Raw genomic sequence first — 12,155 nt, 5'->3', positions numbered from 1 at the left:
CTCTGCTAATGGGTGGCGTTGTGTTCCTGTCTTGCTAGTTGTTTGGCATAGGGTGTTCAGCACTGTAGCTTGCTGGTCGTTGAGTGAAGCTGGGTGCTGGTGTTGAGATGGAGATCTCTGGAAGATTTTCGCTGTTTGATATTATGTGGAGCTGGGAGGTCTCTTGTGGACCAGTGTCCTGAAGTTCGCTCTCCCACCTCAGAGGCACAGCACTGACTCCTGGCTCCTCAATTTGGGATGATCTGTTGTCTATTCATGTATTCCACAGATGCAGGGTACATGAAGTTGATTGTGGAGCTTTAATCCGCTGCTTCTGAGGCTGCTGGGAGAGGTTTCCCTTTCTCTTCTTTGTTCTCACAGCTCCTCGGTCTCAGCTTTGGATTTGGCCCCGCCTCTGCGTGTAGGTCGCCGGAGGGCGTCTGTTCTTCCCTCAGACAGGACAGGGTTAAAGGAGCAGCCTCTTCGGGGACTCTGGCTCACTCAGGCCGGGCGGGAGGGAGGGGCACGGAGTGCGGGGCGAGCCTGCAGCGGCAGAGGTCGGCGTGACGTTGCACCAGCCCGAGGCGTGCCGTGCGTTCTCCCAGGGAAGCCGCCCCTGGATCCCGGGACCCCGGCAGTGGCAGGTTGCACAGGCTCCCGGAAGGGCGGTGTGGACAGTGACCTGCGCTCGCACACAGGCTTCTTGGCGGCGGCAGCAGCAGCCCCAGCGTCCCACGCCCGTCTCTGGGCTCCGCGCTTTCAGCCGCGACTCGCGCCCGTCTCTGGAGCTCCTTTACGCAGCGCTCTTAATCCCCTCTCCAGTCTATGCTCTCTTGAAGAGCTTTCTTGATTAACATGGATGAAGGCTTCCATTCTCTAATATATATTCAAGGGTGTTTATTGAATACTCACTTTGCAAAAAGTCCATCCTTTGGGATGGGGATATAGTGGAGAGCAAAACAGCTAGTCACTGCTCTCAAGGTATTTAGAGCCTAGTAGGCAAGGCAAAAAATAAACCATACCTGAAATGCAGTGAGCGCTCACATGGGAAGATTACAGCGGGGTACAGCAAAAGGATCTAACCTCGTTGGATGGATAAACTAAAAATTAGCCAGACAATGGCAGAGGAAGACTGCTTCAGGAAGAGGGACAGCCTGGGCAAAGCACCGGTATTGCTGGAGCAGAGAGTGCTGGGGAGATTGGTCAGGGGGCTATAAACAGAGGCAGAGGCAGGGGTCTGACCATGATGGTCCTAGAAACTCCTCTTAAGGAGTGTGAATTTTATCAAAAGTACAATGGGAAACCATTGAAGAATTTAAAGCGGAGGAGCAAAAAGTGCATATTGGAAAAAAGTGCCTTGTACCCCATACTGAAACAGAGATACAGACAAAGACTTGTTTACAAATGCTAAGCAACAGGAACCCTCTAACTTTGCCCCCAGTTCTGCTACATATTCATGTATTCACCTACTAGCATTATTTTTCATTTTGGGTAAGGATGTAATATGGGAAAAAAATCAAAAGTAGTCCTGGTACTTTGGATTCTCTAGGATTCAGAGATTTCCATGAGCCAGGATGTTTGAGGATAAGACTGACACTTCAAAATAATGAGGGAAATTGTTTTCATAGTGTCCAGATGAGAAAAGGTGAAAGGAGGTAGTCAAGATGTTGACAATGGTTATCTCTATTACGAGCGATTTTATGATTTATATTTTCCAGTAGTCTCCAAATCTCTGTCTTTATTTTATAACCTGAGAAAACATTATTTTTAAGTTAGAGGGTAATAATAAAGTTAAACTTTCCAGAATTTTTCTCCTTTCTTTTATTCTTTTATCATCCTTCCATCTTTGCATATCCTGAAGGTCACAGAGAGCATGTTTTGGTTCACTGTTCATTATTCAGGACCCTGGGACCCAGGAGGAAAAGTCTTAGGAGGTCAGACTGACACAGAGGTGATAAATTCCATTTCACCATTGATTTTTATAGCTGCTGCATTTCTTTCAGCCTCTTCTTGCCCCAAGCAGCATTAATAATAGATTTCATGTCTTCTTCCAAATTTAATGTTCCGCCCCAGTCTGTCCTTGAAGCAGGCTCAACAACTAACACGGCTTTTCTTCTGAAATCCTAGTCCTGAAATATCTCTGGAAAGGTTCTCAGCGGTGAGGCTGTCATCAGATGTGCAGCTTAATAGAATGACTTGTATGACTTGGTCAAGGCCTTAAGTGAGACTAGCGATGGACTCTCATTTTAACAAAGAGGAAACTAAAACCCAGAAAGGTTAAATAACTTGACCAAGGCCATGCAGCTAGTTAGTGGCAGAACTGGGACTAGATTTAAATTTAAATTTTCCTGCTCCTAGAATATGGTTCACTCTGTCCCATTGCCTGCCCTTGAATGGTGTCAGCCTGGGCAGAAGGTACTGGGAGGGAAGGAGATGGCTGCATAGTGAGCTCATAGCAGGCACAAAGGGGATTAGGGAAGTGTAAGGTGGAGGATGGAAATCAACAGGGGAGGAAAGCAGGGGGTGTGCCAACCTCAGGGCAAGACTCACACAATCCAGTCTAATCCAAATCAGGCTGGCAGGCGTCTTTGATTGGTCCATCTGGCTGAGTTCTCCAAGCTGTTCTCCCTGAACTATGCCCAGCTGGCAGAATGAAAATCATTTGAAAAATATCCGGAAATTGCTACTCACCAGGGAGCATCTGTGAAAAATACTGGTCGCAAATGAGCTGGCAGGAATCAGTGACTGCCAAGTCACCATGCCACGGCATGTTTTTATGAAGGGGTTCAGAGTTATTTCTCAGATGGGCTGCTCAGCTGCTGTAAGTGGTTGGGCCTTGTGGTCTTTTTTGCAGTGTTTCTTGTGATGCAGGAGATGTGTTCTAGAAAAGCTATGGGTAAATCAGAGTTTCATACCTGGAATCATATTTTTCAAGTGCACTTGTGAATATTCCTGTGGTGACTCTCTAAACTGAAAGATTTTTCATAAATAATTTGCTGTTTCATAAATCTGGATTTCTTAATGCAGAATTCATCCAGGGTCATTATGGTGAAGAAATTCTAGGGTACTGAGACATAATCTGTATTTTTGCACAATTGTTGTCAGGAATGGTAACTAAGAAGCAAAGACAGACTGTCTTCTCAGTAGACTGGGATCCTGGGATTTGGCCTACCACATTGGCAAGTTGTCCAGCCTCTGAGCCCAATGTCTCCGTAAGAAATCACAGCTGGAAAAACCTAACCCAACATTTTAGCTCATCCCTCCCTATCCCAGGTTATTCCCAACATCCTTGAGTGATTTTTCCTATACCCTTGTCCTTCTTCAAAATACTGTTGTTCTCCTCAAGATATCATGTAAATATTTTGCTTTGAGCTCAGAGTCCAGGCTCTTTGATCTAATTTGGGAATGAGACCACTTGCTGATGATCCCTATTGACTTTTCACCTGCTGGGTAGAATCAAACAGTTCACCAGAAATGGGTGCTCTGAGTTTTTATAAAACAGTTGAAATTAAGAGAATAAAAGCTTGCTTACCATTTGTATTAGTCAGGGTTCTCTAGAGAAACAGAACCAATAGGTTATATATGTGTATGTATATATATATATATATATATATATATACATATGGAGATTATTAGAAGAATTGGCTCATGCAATTATGGAGGCTGAGATGTCCCACAATCTGCTATCTGCAAGCAGGAGAACCAAGAAATCCTGTGGGGTGTTGGAATTTAGTCAAAACCCAAAGGTCTGAGAACCAGGGGAGCTGATGGTGTAAGTCTGGGTTGGAGTCCAAAGCCCCAAGAACCAGGAGTGCTGATGTCCAAGGGTAGAGAAGATGGGTGTCCCAGCTCAAGCAGAGACAGCACATTTGCTCTTCCTCCACCTTTTTGTTCTGTTCAGGTCCTCAGCGGATTGGATGATGCCCACCTGCATTGGTGAGGATGATATTTGTAACTCAGTCTACTGATTCAAATAGTAATCTCTTCTGAAAACACCCTGACAGACACACCCAGAAATGTTTCACCAGCTCTCTGCATCCCTTAGCCCAGTTGGGCTGACACATATAATTAACCATTTTACATCATCCAAATCAAATACACAAACTATCCTGTTCATGAACTTCTATCCCCTTGGTGGCCTGTCTGGTGGCTTCTGTCTATTTTAAACACATGCAAGACCCTATAGACTGAACAGAATGAAAACACAGTGATGGAAATGACCTTGCAAACTATAAGACCCCATTTTATAGAAGATGAAAATGTCCCAGATAGGTCACACAATGGCTCTCAGAGAGGAACTCCTAAGAATTCAGAACACGATTTCTTCAAAGGCTTTTGCTTTGTGGGTTCCTTTTCCCTACACTTGACCTTTCAGCCTCACTAAATACAAAGGCTCTACCAGAGAGAGAATTGAAAGAGCCTTAGGGCAGCTGAGAGATATGAGAGAGAAAGAACAATGGGAAAGGGGACTTTAAATATTGCTGAGTGACAGGGTTTGAATCTCTCTTAATTCCTCTAAAAAACACAACTGAAAATGGAATTTCTTTTCATTACTTTGATTCATGGACTGTGTGTGTGTGTTTTTCCTAAATGCATCTAAGTATCACATGAGCCATAAAGAACTTTAGGGTTTATGCAATTTAGGTAAAATACCTTTCCTTTTAGTAAAAGAGATTGGGAGTGGAGATGGAAATTTGTTTTATATTTCAGAAATCCTTAAGATTTCACAAAGCCTCAGTGAAAACTCCACAGGAGACACCGAGTTTGGTAGAAACCCCTTTGTCCCTTGTCAATCCAGTACCCAGATGGGTCCAAACTAACATTAGGATCCCATCTGCCACCCAATCCATCTGCTGGTGCAGGTGCCCACTTATGCTGTTAGGTCAGCCCCGCTAACCATAGGATTCCATTTTTTAACCATGTTTTTTATGTGATCACTGCTAAATTCTCTTGGCAGATGCCTTTGCTTTTCTTATGTTATATAAATATTGACAATCCCACTTAGAAAAATATTCCTTATTTAAATGGACAGACTTTGGCTGCCATCCACCAACATGGATTGCACTAAAAGGCAACCTCCTTGTGACTTCGACACAGCCCTGCTTTCATCTGGAGCTCCCAAGCTGGGGTATGTATTAGAATCACTGAAGGAGGGAGTGCTCATTAACAAGCAAGGAGTCCAGGTCTCATCCTAGGAATTCTAATCTAGGAGCTCTGGAGCGGCCCAGGAATCTGCACTTTAACATGGACCTCCAGTGATTCTGATGGTGGTTTGAGAGACCACACTTTGAAACCGATAAAGGTACTTTCCATAGAGCCCACTCAGTGGCATCTTGTGAGTCACAAGCCCCCTCTAGGCCTGCACCCAGTGGTTACTAGCATAAGTGACATTCACAGGGGAACAGGCAAGGGCCAATGGATTTCACTGCCATGTTTTGATGCATAAAAGAATGCCAGGAAAGCGTCCCATTTGAGTCTACTCGTTAGGAGTGCAAGAGCCTTCTAGCTAGATAAGGCAAAGGATCCGTGACTGAAAGATTAAAATCAGGCTTCTTTTCTGCTTCTTGCAAGCGATTTGGTCATTTTGGCATGGAAAAAGAACTGCTTGGTCGGGGGGAGACACATAGCGATTGTCTTCATAAGCTAGGGCTGATTTTGTGGAAGGGGGGTTTACAGTTTTCTTGTGTGGCTCCAGAGAAGAATCAGAGCAGTAAGTCAAGCTGTAGGGAAGTAGAGTTTAGTTCAATGAAAGGAAGTTAATAATTAGGGGTCTTGGCAGAAGACCTAAAGAGACATTTCTCCCAAGAAGATGTACAGACGGCCATCAAACACCTGAAAGGATGCTCAACATCACTAATCATTAGAGAAATGCAAATCAAAAGTACAATGAGGTATCACCTCACACCAGTCAGAATGGCCATCATCAAAAAATCTACAAACAATAAATGCTGGAGAGGGTGTGGAGAAAAGGGGACCCCTCTTGCACTGTTGGTGGGAATGTAAATTGATACAGCCACTATGGAGAACAGTATGGAGGTTCCTTAAAAAACTAAAAATAGAGCTACCATATGACCCAGCAATCCCACTACTGGGCATATACCCTGAGAAAACCATAATTCAAAAAGAGTCATGGACCACAGTGTTCATTGCAGCTCTATTTACAATAGCCAGGACATGGAAGCAACCTAAGTGTCCAACGATAGATGAATGGATAAAGAAGATGTGGCACATATATACAATGGAATATTTCTCAGCCATAAAAAGCAACAAAATTGAGTTATTTGTAGCGAGGTGGATGGACCTAGAGTCTGTCATACAGAGTGAAGTAAGTCAGAAAGAGAAAGACAAATACCGTATTCTAACACATATATATGGAATCTAAAAAAAAAAAAAATGGTTCTGAAGAACCTAGGGGCAGGACAAGAATAAAGATGCAGACGTAGAGAATGGACTTGAGGACACGGGGAGGGGGAAGGGTAAACTGGGATGAAGTGAGAGAGTAAAATTGACACATATACACTACCAAATGTAAAATAGATAGCTAGTGGGAAGCAGCCGCATAGCACAGGGAGATCAGCTGTGTGCTTTGTGACCACCTAAAGGGGTGGGATAGGGAGGGTGGGAGGGAGATGCAAGAGGGAGGGGTTATGTGGATATAAGTATACGTATGGCTGATTCACTTTGTTATACAGCAGAAACTAACACAACATTGTAAAGCAATTATACTCCAATAAAGATGGTAAAATATAATTAGGGGTCTTGAGAATAAAGTGGGCTTCCTTGCGTGATGGTGAGCACTGTACCATCTGAGTATCATGATGAAGAGTCTATGTTAATTATCAATTAGTTTATGTGCCCTACATTTATCAACCCTTTGTGGGGTAGTACGAAGAGTCTGGGACTTGGAGTCAAGCCTAAGTTGAAATCCTGAATCCCTTACCTACTGTGTGACCTTGGAATGTAATTTAACTTTCACAGGGTTAATGTGAAAAGCAGATAGCACATATCACTTGCCAGGCACAGAGTAGGTGCTCATATGTATTTGCTCCCTATCCCTTTCCTTTGTGTCTGTCATTGTTTTAGGTATTAGGAAAACAAGGATGAGTAAGATCCTTGTCTCCCTTCCAGGAATTCCTCAACTAATAGTGGGAGACAACCAGAAACAAAAATATGGTGCAAAATTGTACCTGCTGTAATAGAGAGCGACGTGCAAAGGCTAATGTAGGCCCAGAGTGGAGAGGGATTTCCAACTGTTTGCAGGAGTTGATGCTTCCTATCAACCCAGGCTCTTGTTGCTGTCGTTTGAATTCTACTGGACACAGAGAGTAGCTTTCCGTCTTGGAATAACTCCTCCACACTGGGAAATGCTAAGGGTCAAAGAGACAGTTGCTATAAAGCAAAGGTCAAATTCCCCTAGTTCTTTGTTTTTTTGAATCCATTAATCCAGCAAAAGTTTTTTTGAGCCCCAACCCATCCTAGGTAAGGGGCTGGCAGCTGGGGTTGTAGAGTTAATAGGCACAGTCCTTGACCACAGGAGGTTCACAGTCTGTCTGCGGAGACAGGTAGAGATGGTTAAATACACTCCACGGTACCTCGATATCCCTTTCAACCAACTGTGTCTTCTCTCACTTTTCCACATTACAGTTCTGTTTGTCCTCGGACAGTAAAACTGCTTTTGGCCAACATGGCACTTCTTCCCCTAATGACTCTGACCTCACAATAGACATTTTTTTTTCAAAATTTAATTCAAAAATTTCATACTTGGAACTTTAGTGATATTCAAACTCTTTTGGTCACACATTTTTATTAGTAAGGAATTTTTTTTATTAGTAAGTAATTTTGAACCTACATTTATATAAATTATACACAAGTAGGACCATTATTAACTATTTTCTCAAGATGCAATCTACACGACTGGCAAAGCCACCACTAATGATGTTTACAGATCCATATATTAAATCATCCTGAAAATTTCAACTTTGGGTGATCCAATTTACTATCAGTTGTGACGAAATAGTCATTTTTCTTCTTGTATTGTTGCTGAAGGGATCACATTAAGAGTAACTGGACCGGGCCTCCCTGGTGGCGCAGTGGTTAAGAATCAGCCTGCCTAATGCAGGGGACACGGGTTCGAGCCCTGGTCCGGGAAGATCCCACTGCTGCGGAGCAACTAAGCCCATGCGCCACAACTACTGAGCCAGCACTCTAGAGACCGCGAGCCACAACTACTGAGCCCGCGTGCCTAGAGCCCGTGCTCCACAACAAGAGAAGCCACTGCAATGAGAAGCCTGTGCGCCACACGAAGAGCAGACCCTGCTTGACGCAACTAGAGAAAGCCCGCACGCAGCAATGAAAACCCAATGCAGCCAAAAAAAAAAATATATATATATATATATATATATATATATATATATATATATATATATATATATATATATATATATATATATATGAGTAACTGGATCTCTGCCATTGTAGTTGTATAGGTTTGTGAATTTGCATGTTGCAAACATTATCTTCAACCCAGAGCTCATATGGAACTCCATTTTGTGAGGGGCAGTTTAGTTAAAACTAGATAATGTCATCAATGAGGCCACTTAACTGGGCACATAAAAACTGTGGATGCCTCAGCGCTGGAAAGCAGAGGAAGGAGAAGGGGTGCCTGTCAATCCCACTGCTTTGTAGAACGTCCTGACCTCCCAAGGGCATCTCACGTCCCTCAGATGAACTCGACCTTCGAACAAACAGACAGAATGAAGGCACTTTTTTTTCAACTTTCTGCTTTCTGTTGGATCGTCTTGTGCTTCCTTGGAGTGTATACCAAGCACTTGGAGGTCACTCAGACCTGACAGCCAATTCTCCAGCCCGTTCTGTGTACGTGAATAGCTCCACCAGCTGACTGTGTTGGACAGTTGCTCCTTTCCTGGAGCTCAGGCTTTTTTCTAATGTTCCTGATATAGAAGCATTTCAATGAACAACTGAGAATTTGTTACTGTCTGTTCTTCTTACTCACTTTTTGAGTGCAATTCGGTGTTCAGAAAATATCACCTGATGTACAAATTGCAAACAAATTTCATGGTTTTAAAAGAGGTATTTTTAGAGAACTAAACATACTTACACACCATTGTGTGTGTGTGTGAGTGTGTGAGTGTGTGTGTGTGAGTGTGTGTGTGTGTGTGTGTGTGTGTGGTTGGTTGGAGGGAAGGGAGAGTAAGGACAGGGAGGAATTTTCTCACCACAGTTTTAGGGTCCAGTTTCATGAGGAGAAGAAGAAAGCACGAGTTTTATACATTGATGATTAATATGATATCAAAACATCCTTTTGTTAAAAAAGAGAAACTCTTTCCATTTAATTCTATACAAAAGAACCAAAGATCATCATTTTAGTGAAAGAGAGTTGTTCTGTATTTTCTTTTATCCTTCTCTATCCCCTCTAGAATGCATCTAGAACAGGCATTCTTAATATCTTCTGTGCCATAAACCCTTAACTGTCTGGTGAAAATGATAAACACCTTCTTAAAATAGCCTGTAAATGTATGAAATAAAATACACGGAATCTCAAAGGAAACCAATTATACTGAAATACTAAAAATCCAAATATAAAAAATCAAATGTATGAGATATTAATATGTGTTTATTTACTAACACATTAAATAACAGAATCTGGTGGCAGGTTTATGGTGATTTCAAAGTAACATCGAGTGTAAACAATGCTTTGAGATATCTGCAATAACTAGAATGTGATTAGAAAATATTTGTGATTTCTACTGTTGACATTGCTAATAATACTAATGGAGTTGATAGCTTGTATTCATAGCTGAAAATAGCAATTTATTCAAATAGCAATTTATGGAAATAGAGATGTAAGGTTTGTCCCATCCAATTTCGTGTAGCCCTGAATCCCACTCAAGTCTCCTCTTCTAAATGAGGTTTCTAGGGCCCATCTTACTGTCCTGACAAGAAAACTACTTGTGAGTGCAACATGCTTTCCAGAAGGTGTCAGACTTGCATTTCTGAAGACTGAAATACAGTTGTGGCTGGAATCTCCCCAAAGTCTTCTGACTTGACTTTTAAGGCAGATAATCCACCAGCGTGAATCATTGAAAATTAGGCAAAAGAATGCTGATTTCAAAGAGAAAAAAAGAGCTTCAAGGAAACAATATTGACAAGGACTAAGGAAATGCTGTCCGAATTAAGAAACTTTATGCACCACCCCCCACAAAAAATCTGAAGAAACAAGGAATTGTTTTCCTGTCTTTTCAGTATGAAGACAGGATTCATGTTGTCGGCAAGGATCAGACATTGAGAAATTTCTGAAAATACATCACAGCCGACTTTTGCTTGAAGATGGATAACTGATATCCTCACAGAGGAGTCCATCAGGAGGAGGATTAGAGAACAGAAAACACTGAAGATCCGGCCCATAAGCAGAGGCTTCTGGGTACAAAGCAGGGATTAGGCTATGGCTCTTCCTTTCATTTGAGTTGTACCCTTAGAATTCTTCAAATTCTCCAAGAAAGCAAAGAATTTATTGGAACTCTAGTGCAATGAGTAAAAGATGTTTCCTAGAGAAGTCATTGTTCATACAGGGACTGTATGGGCTTCTAACACAAATATGTTTAATTGTTCAGTGGATTTTCTTACATAAATGATACACTAAAATGGATAGATTTTGACTGAGTTCACTGAATTTGGGGGAGTTTCTTCTCTTTCCCCCTGATTTTCGTATTATACTTTCTGGCTGATCTTCATGAGAAAATGACCCCTGTAAATAGTCTGCATCATTTTTCTCTATTATTTGCTTTCCTAGAAAGGACTAATGTCCACCTGGCCAAGTGATATGCTTTTCTTAATGAAATCTAAGCAGAAATGACATATGTCAGTTTCAAGCAGAAGTTTTAATAGCTACTGAGTGGCTCTGCCACCTCTTTTTCACTTTCTTCTGTCTCAAGAATGGTATGTCCCAGATTAGAATGGCTCCTTAAGCTTGTATTGCAGAAGAAAAAGACATGAGGAAAAGAGGGGAAGTCTACTGCAGCTGAAGCAATGTGAGAACGGGAAAAACCTTTATTGGTTTAAGCTATTGATATTTGGAGGTTGGTTGGTATACAGCAGAACTCAGTGAAAGCCGAATATTGTTAACTCTAACTCTTTAAATTTCAATTTTCTCCCTCTCTCTCCTGGTTCAACTAGTTATTGATCTATAAGCAAGTCAAAAATACAAGTTGACTATGGGTGCTTCTAAGTAATGACCTCTCCTAAAATAATTAAGAAAGAAGGCAAAACCTGACCTCTCTCTACCTTCAATCTTTCTCTTTCTTCCCCCTTTCCTTCTTCTCCTTCTCCTTCTTCTTCACTAAATCCCATCTGTCAGTGTTTGATTGTTTGTAAAACCTTTCCGGATTCTTGCCAAAGGTAACATAACTACTGCATTTGGGTGTAAGTTACTGGTTCCCAGGAAAAGCTCCTGGGTCTCTGGGACTGGTCAATCAGCCTTGCTCTTTCTTCTGGAGGAATAAGCATGGTACCTAGAGATGAACTTTCATAAAGACGCAAAGTTACACTGACTGTATGTGGTGGATTTTGAGGCAGTCCCCATTTCAAATGTCTCATCTCACTGACCCAGTGGTATACATAAGTACCACATTTTTGCTTCTCCAAACATGTATCTTAAGAAAAGGTAGGACTCTACTTATATCAAGTTCAAAATAGGTGAAACAAAGCTACACTGTTAAGTCAGGACAGTGTTTCTCTTTTGGGGGGAAATGGAGTAGTGACTGGGAAGGGGTACGAGTGAGGCTTCAAGGTGGTAGTGTTCTACCTCTTGTCCTGGATGCACAGATGAGTGCTCACTTTATGATCATTCATTTATGCTTTGTGTACTTTTCTATTTGTACATGACACTTCAAGATAAAAAAAAGTTTAAAAATGCAATCACTGTGGCCATAGCCTACTCAAAACACGTATGAAATTAAGAGCTTGAGAATCAACAAACTCTTAGAAGGACCATTTTGTTGTGTAACAGAGAAAAACATTGTCTTATTCATTCATCCTGTCTTTCCTGGGCTAAGAACAAAGTGCAATCTAATTTAGCACTTTTTTTTCCTATATTGAGTGTTTGGTTTTTTTTTAACAGTTTTTTTTTTAAACAGTGTATCAAGGGAAAATGATTTCAA

This window comes from Mesoplodon densirostris, chromosome 3 (assembly GCF_025265405.1).
Source record: "Mesoplodon densirostris isolate mMesDen1 chromosome 3, mMesDen1 primary haplotype, whole genome shotgun sequence".
NCBI classification, from domain to species: Eukaryota; Metazoa; Chordata; class Mammalia; order Artiodactyla; family Ziphiidae; genus Mesoplodon; species Mesoplodon densirostris.
Note: the sequence above shows the minus strand (reverse complement) of the source record.